The sequence below is a fragment of the Thalassophryne amazonica genome, chromosome 5 (genome assembly GCF_902500255.1).
Source record: "Thalassophryne amazonica chromosome 5, fThaAma1.1, whole genome shotgun sequence".
Taxonomy (NCBI): Eukaryota; Metazoa; Chordata; class Actinopteri; order Batrachoidiformes; family Batrachoididae; genus Thalassophryne; species Thalassophryne amazonica.
In genome coordinates this window covers 60077618-60085449 of record NC_047107.1, presented here as the reverse complement: position 1 = coordinate 60085449, position 7832 = coordinate 60077618, and positions in this window count along the sequence as shown.

Here is a 7832-nt window from a genome sequence, read left to right as displayed (position 1 = left end):
GGAGGTGTTTTTCTTGTGCCGCCGCACCACGCCAGCTGCGTCCCGATGCGCGGACCCGTCCGCACGTCTTTCATTAAAAAAATCTCCTTTAACAGTGGAATATCCGGATAAAATGCTGAAACCGACTTCTTCTGAAACTTCTCTGTTCTCTCACGATGTCCTGGATCAACAGAGCCTGAAATGTGGAGGTTTTCAGCTTGAAACAGGCTGACGACGGCGCCTGAGAGCGCTGCGCGATGTCTCGCACCGTGGGAAGTCCTTAAAGTGACAGTATCACCTCAAAATCTCTCATCAGCCGTTAAAATTTTCACTGAAAACCAGCTTAATTTTTCGAACCGTGTCCACTTCGATGTGTCTCACAGGTTTAGAAAAAATTTTGATCAAACAAAGCGTCAGTCTCTCAGCAACTTCTCAGACAAAGGAATTCCGACGACGGGCTGGATGACTTCTCCCACAAGGAGTGCTCACAGGCGGATGACGTCACCGACAGGCGTGGAAAAACTCACGCATGCGCACGAGGGTTCAAGCATGTCTGACGTAAAAACATATGAATGAAATCCATATAGTTTTTGAAAAAAATAAAAAGGACCTATACTTTATTGACAGCCCTCGTATATTACACAATGGAGTGGCTGTCCCCATAAGTGGTCAAATCCCGCAATATCGTGCAGGGTTCAAACAAGACTGTGGTGCCCTATTTACAGTAAACCATCACTTCTACAGCCAGTTTTCTTTAGACAAGGCAGGGGGTGAATACATGAACATTTCCAAGACACTGAATATATCTTGGACATCATTTAAATCAATCTTTAAGAAATACAAACAGTATGGTGCTGTATGGTAAATCTGTCTGGAGGAGGCAGTTTTGAAAAACTGAGTGACCATACCATGTGTCTGTGATAGGAGAAATTGTTCATAGTAACTTCTGTCTGTCCACTCACAGTCTCATAGTGAAGTGGAGAAGAGAAGGATTTTAATACAACCTTCTGGCAAACTGTAGGTTAACATTTTCTTTTTGAGAAAATCCTTCTCCATCCCACTCCACCATGAAGCTGTATAACTGGTGATGCAACAGTTAAAAGTTCGTACATGTCAACCCCTTTGAGGGTCCACCTGTATAACCAAGTGAGAAAATAAAATTGACACAAAATCCTTATAACCTCCAAATCACACGAAAATCAGTTTTATTACAGTACACACAACTTTATAGCGGTATCACATACCTGGGTTTTTGTCCACATATATGTGTTGCCACAATGACATTAAAGTCAGGATCATTAGTATTTCCTCCACAGTTGAATTTCAAACAATAGAGTATAGTATTCATGCGTCAAGCTGCATTTTATAGAACTGAATGTGTCAAATTTAGTTATTTTTACAAACAAGAACTGTGTGTCACTAGTGGAAATACATTAATAAAATGAAAAATAAATTGAATATAATGAACAAAATAAAACATACCTCAGAACTTCATCAAGTGTATCGAAAATCGCCTCGCCAGTGCCGATGTTGCAGATGGCATGTCGATGATCCTTGACTTCACCCCTTGTTTATTAGGGATGGGTATTGATAAGATTTATCGATATCGATACCATTATCGATTCCCTTATCGATACCTCTTGTGAATTTTTTGCGTGCTAAAAGTAGGCTTTACAGGTTTTCTATGTCAGCAGGTCAAAGAGCTTTTTCTTATCGTGCACCTGCTCTGTGGAATGGTCTTCCTGTGACCATGAGACAGTCGGAATCCGTGGACATTTTAAGTCAAGACTTAAAGGCTATTTTTATTCTCTTTCTTATGAATAGTTTTTATTTTTTTAATCTGTTTTATTCTTTTACTTCTGTTTTTAATTCTGTATTTGAATTTTTTATTTTTTATTCATTTATTTAAATTTTTTATGTTGAACTGTTCTATGTGAGGCACCTTGAAACGGATTTTGTTGTGATTTGGCGCTTTATAAGCTGATTAATTAAATTGAAAACATTTTATTGAGTCTTAAAGTAAATAAATATGAAATTGGTCACTGGATCCTTAAACTCTGGACCTAAATAAACTCTACATGGTGGATCCTTGATCTCTGGACATAAATAGGAATAAACAAAATCTGTAGTTATTGTCAAAAGCATTTCCTTTTAGACATTATTGGCATAAATGTCTATCCATACATGACCTGAGCATGTCAGGATGTAATTTATAGAGAATACAGCATGTCTCATTTTGGGAGGAAAAACATTTTAGTGGATTGTAGTTTCTTATCTGTAATACAGCGTTTGTAAGTGGTTTCATTTTATTTAAAGCAGCAATTCATTTTGAAGTTATTAATTCCAACCGGACTCTGTCTCAGCAGTGTTTGGAGCTGTGCCAACGGAATGGAGGACGATTCTCATTTCTTGACTACAACAAGATAAGAGTCCCAGTTAGTGACTTTAATCCACACAAAAGTGACTCACTGTATTTTAATGGTGTTGAGAGGGGTTAAGAAGCAGACTTGCCGTTTCTGAAGAGCAGCGAATCAAAGAACCAACGAACTAGTGGATCGAAGCATTGCTTCAATGGCTCACGCTTCAAAGTGGAGTCGCGCTGCAGAAACGGTTGATTACAGAGCTGCTGCAGACCAAACCCTGAATATCCGTAAGACTTTATTTGTACGTCCGCATGACCAGGCTTGGGGAGTAACGGAATACATGTAACGGCATTACGTAATTAGGATACAAAAAAAAGGTAACTGTATTCCGCTACAGTTACATAAAAAAAATGTATTCAGATTACAAGTATACGAGGTCTGTCCATAAAGTATAGGTCCTTTTTATTTTTTTCAATAGAGCCTGAAATGTGGAGGTTTTCAGCTTGAAACAGGCTGATGACGCCGCCTGAGAGCGCTGAGCGACGTCTCGCACCGTGGGAAGTCCTTAAAGCGACAGTATCACCTCAAAATCTCTCATCAGCCGTTAAAATTTTCACTGAAAACCAGCTTAATTTTTCGAATCATGTCCACTTCGATGTGTCTCACAGGTTTAGAAAAAAATTTGATCAAACAAAGCGCCAGTCTCTCAGCAACTTCTCAGACAAAGGAATTCCGACGAGGGGCTGGACGACTCCCCCACAAGGAGTGCTCACAGGCGAATGACGTCACCGACAGGCATGGAAAAACTCACGCATGCGCACGAGGGTTCAAGCATGACTGACGTAAAAACATATGAATGAAATCCATATAGTTTTTGAAAAAAATAAAAAGGACCTATACTTTATGGACAGCCCTCGTATTTAGTAAAAATGGGGATTAGTTCGCGGGATTACAATTTTAATGCATTTTATGATATTATCTGTATTTTTTTTTTCTTTGAAGCAAAAACGTCCCTTCATGGACAGCGACATGACGTCTCCTAACCGGGCAAAATATTGATGAAGTACACGGATGTTAATGCATTTTCAATGGAGATTCGCAACTGAACACACTAGAAAAATGCTTGCAAAATACGTACTAAAATGCCATTTTGACCTGGATATCGAGCCAGTAAAATTAAATTACATTAAATTATGTCAGGAAAGTATTAAACTTACTCTGACACACACACATTCCCAAATATTAGTGTTGAAAGTTACACGGATCTGCGTTGTTAAGCTACGCTGCTAGGCAGAGCTGCTGCTGTGTTCAACGCAGCGCGGCTCCTAAAACCATTAGAATACATTTATTATGTATATATATTTTTACACAATTATCCTTTATTGACCGAGTTTCATTCATGAAGTCAGTGGTGTGGGTACACATCTCTGTGTGGGTGTGACTATGAGCGGCACAGCGCGGGTCATTATAATCTCATTATTTTAAGGTGCAAAAAAAAAAATCTCCAGTCTTGTCGAACAATTTTAATCACTAACGACAAGTATTTTAACTAGACATTGGTCTAGCAGTGGAAAATATCAACTAGACATAAGTGAAGAGTTAATGGTCCGTGTCATCGGGCGACACAGGTACAGGAGACATACAGCTGTTTATCATCCAAATATTACGGACAAAGTGACAAAAATAACCAAAACCACTTACATATGGAAGGAATATTGTCTCCCTTGTTCCTCCGTTTGTGGCTTTGCCAACATGCGCAGCTTTCTGGCATATTCCACGTGTTTCTTGAACTTCTATGCACGCAAATCACAAACTTGCCTGGAATTAAAATGGCGATCACGCCTCCATACTGACAGTATTTACTTAATGGTTTTCATTATGCTATTCTTATTTTGAAAGTTCAATAAGTGGACTGATATGTTAAACATGGTGCGAATGCTATGTGAAAGACTAAAGTAAGATAATTTTATGTTTACTGAACAAGTAGCACATTTTTTGTTTTGTATATTGTTCTGAAAGCCACTTATAATTACAAATTCATCCACACAACGCCTGAGTTTTCATTATTCTTCATTTGTTTGGCATTTTTTGTTGAAAATTTAGCAGGTGAACACTGAGTGTGTTTAAAACAATATTGTGGTGCTCTTAATTCATAATGTGAAGTAAAACAGCATGCCATGTAAAAGAAACAGTTTTATTTTTGCTTAATAAACTGTTCTATGTGGTCAAGACTATTTATATTTAGTTTTTTGTCTGTATTAGCATATTTGATATTGGAGTAATCCAGAACTAATTGAAAGTAATCAAATTACATTACTTTAATATTATGGTACTTGGATTACGTTACGGACTACATTTTTCAACAGGTAACTGTATCGGAATACATTTTTAAAGTAACCCTCCCAACCCTGCGTATGACTCTGAAACTCGGAAAAATCTGTATAATTTACGGACAGTCCTTATAGGTTGACATGTATGAAAGTTACACTGTGCTCAGTTTCTCCAGTAAAAACCACAGAGGCCTATAACATCTTCAAAGCTGTCATGGGTGTCCTTGTGGCTTTCCTCACTCATGTCCTCCTTGTGCGGTCACTCAGTTTTTCAGAACTACCTTGTCCAGCCAGATTTACCAGTACCATACTGTTTGTATTTCTTAACAGTCATGCAAATGATGTTCAAGACATAATCAGTGATTTGGAAATGTTCACATATCCACCCCTTGACTTGTCTAAAGAAAACTGGCAATAAAAGTGATTTACTGTGAATTCATCAAAGGGTGCCGATGTATATTTTTGCTTGTGTGTATTTGCCTCAACAGGTTGTTTTCCTTTTTACATGTTGTTATAATGTATTAGTTATTTTAAATGTGATATTACATATTTCTTTTCTAGAGCTCAAGCTCCCATATTGACAGTGACTCCACACAGATTTGTGGCTTGGTTTACAGCTCATTACTCAGAACAGGTCTGAGCACGGTACAATGAAAGTCAGCGATGACTTTATAGCTACTGAATCTGCTCAGGCCCAGAGATCTTTTTATGGCAGTGATTGATTGGAAAATGCAATACCTTGACAGGTGAGGAATCATAGTCTCCAGGTCCTGGCAGCTCCTCACCAGACTGACTGAAGACTAAATCTCTGCTGGACAAAGAAAGGAATGGAGCATAGCCACCTGGAAAAGAAGATTACATTTCTTATTTAATATTGCATTTTATGATTATAGCAGCAGTATAGACCAGGTCAAAAGAATCACTAAAAGCGTAATATTGCCATAACATTCTTATCATTAATGACGAGTGCATGTAAGCTGCTGATCTGAAGTGTAATTTTAAAAACTAATAATATAGTCATGATAATATAGGTGCGTCTCTAAATCTAACGAAAGAGCAACAGAAAACAATCGGACTCAAAAATGATAGACTTAAATGAGCACCTTTCACACAGTGCCAACTGAATTAAAAGTTAAAGACCCCACTATGCATAGCTGATATGTACTGAATTCAACAGAAAGTGTTTCTGTAGCCTGTGGCTGTTTAGTCTAAAGAGGTCTGTGAGATAGAGGTGGGCGGGTCGATCCTAATATCGATAATATCGATACCAACACTGGTATTGATATTAAACGATCCTCGTGTAAAAAGATTGATACTCAAGCTTTTTTTCCTTCCGCACGCAATGACTGCTGCGCACGCAGATTAATCAAAGTCTACTCTCTGTCTGTAAGAGCAGCGCTGCACTGTGTCACACAACACGGAGCAGCCACCCTTGTATTGTGGTTTGTCAGCCCTCTACCTCAGGAGATTTTGTTTTAAGTTGTGTTGAGTGATTTTTTAAACAAAAATGTTGATTGTGATAATAAAGTATTTTGTTGTCACGTACAATGTTTGGTGAATTCCTATCCTATGTCTTTTGGATCCTTTGAATCTATGAAGCTTAAACATGAAAAGGTATCGATATCGGTGACACTGGGCCTGTATTTACTTGGTATCGGATCAATACCAAAATTCCCAGTATCGCCCACCTCTACTGTGAGATTTCTGAGGGTAAAGTACTATTGTCTGCAGATAGCCTCAAATATAAACACAGTCATTTTAATAATGTATTCTCTGATAGGTCGTGTATTTCTCAAATTAGCTTAATGTTGATTTTTTTTTTTTTTTTTTCCTGCCCTCCTACCTGGCAGCTTGTTGTTGTACTGGATGACGTCATAGGACCCGGGGCCCACTTTAGCCGAGGTGCTGCTTTTTGTCGTGAAGATGACTCTTGGAGAACGTCCGTACATAACGGTATAACCAAGCTCTCCACAAACATCAGAGTACAATAAGAATAGACTTTAAAAAATTATGCTGTTGAAACTGAAATTAAAACTTCCGCGGTGTTCAGTGCTGCACCGTCACTTGCCTGCTGTGTTTTGTGAGTGCACCGTTGCCTGGATACCATATACATATACATTACACAGCACAATTAAACAAAGCGACTTAAATTTAAAACAAAAGACTGTCATCAGAAAAAAATTACGTTAAAAACTGATATTCCATCACAATGGTTATATATTACATAAACTTTATAATTGTGTGTTAGTGTCATACAGCTCTAGAATTTGTGTCGACAAAATGCAGCCCAATGCTGCCATCTAGTGGTAGAATAAAACGTCAGTCAGACTGTTCCTTGTGATTAAAATAATAAGTTTATATAATTGATTAAACGTTTCGGTGGCACAGCCACTGTTTGTCAGAAAAATATCTCTTACCTCCTCTGATTGTGTTGTGCCACTCTTGTTGTCCCTTATTATTTGCAGTTTTGTCCTACTTTTTAGCCCGAGTCATAGTTTAAAATGGAATGTTGTCACCCCCAGTTACGTTAAAAGGCCGTTTAATAAACGTCTACGCCCACCGTTGAAAAGATGTTCATACAATTGTAGTGGTATTTTTTAACCTGTACAATGAGTAGCTAGCAAAGCACGTCGACATTCTTAGTGCTGGCAATAAAAACGGTGTTGAAAAATGGTCTAAATGCGAACGTTTATTCGCAAACTATAAACTTTCACTTTTAAACCGTTTCGTCTATTCAGTGTTAAAAATTTCCCCTTTGGAAGTCTTAATTAATCCAGCACATAGACCGACTTTCATGTAATGATGGAAGCGCTCACATAGTCCATTAGCCTGGGGGGTGATACGATGTGGTCCGGTGAAGCTTCACCCCCAGGCTGTCAGCGATCGTGTTCCATAGTTCTGACATGAACTGTGATCCTCTGTCTGAAGAGAGGTCCGCCAGGGTTCCAAAATGAGCAACCCATGTACCAATGAAACACCCGGGTCACGTCAGTGGTTGATGCGGACATCAGCGGTACTGCCTATGGCCACCGGGTGGTCCTATCCACCATGGTGAGGAGGTGCGTAAATCCTGAGGAGGAGGAAGGGGTCCCATGAGGTCCACATTAATGTGGTTTGTATTTCTTAATAATTGATGTAAATAAAATCCAAGATGTATTCA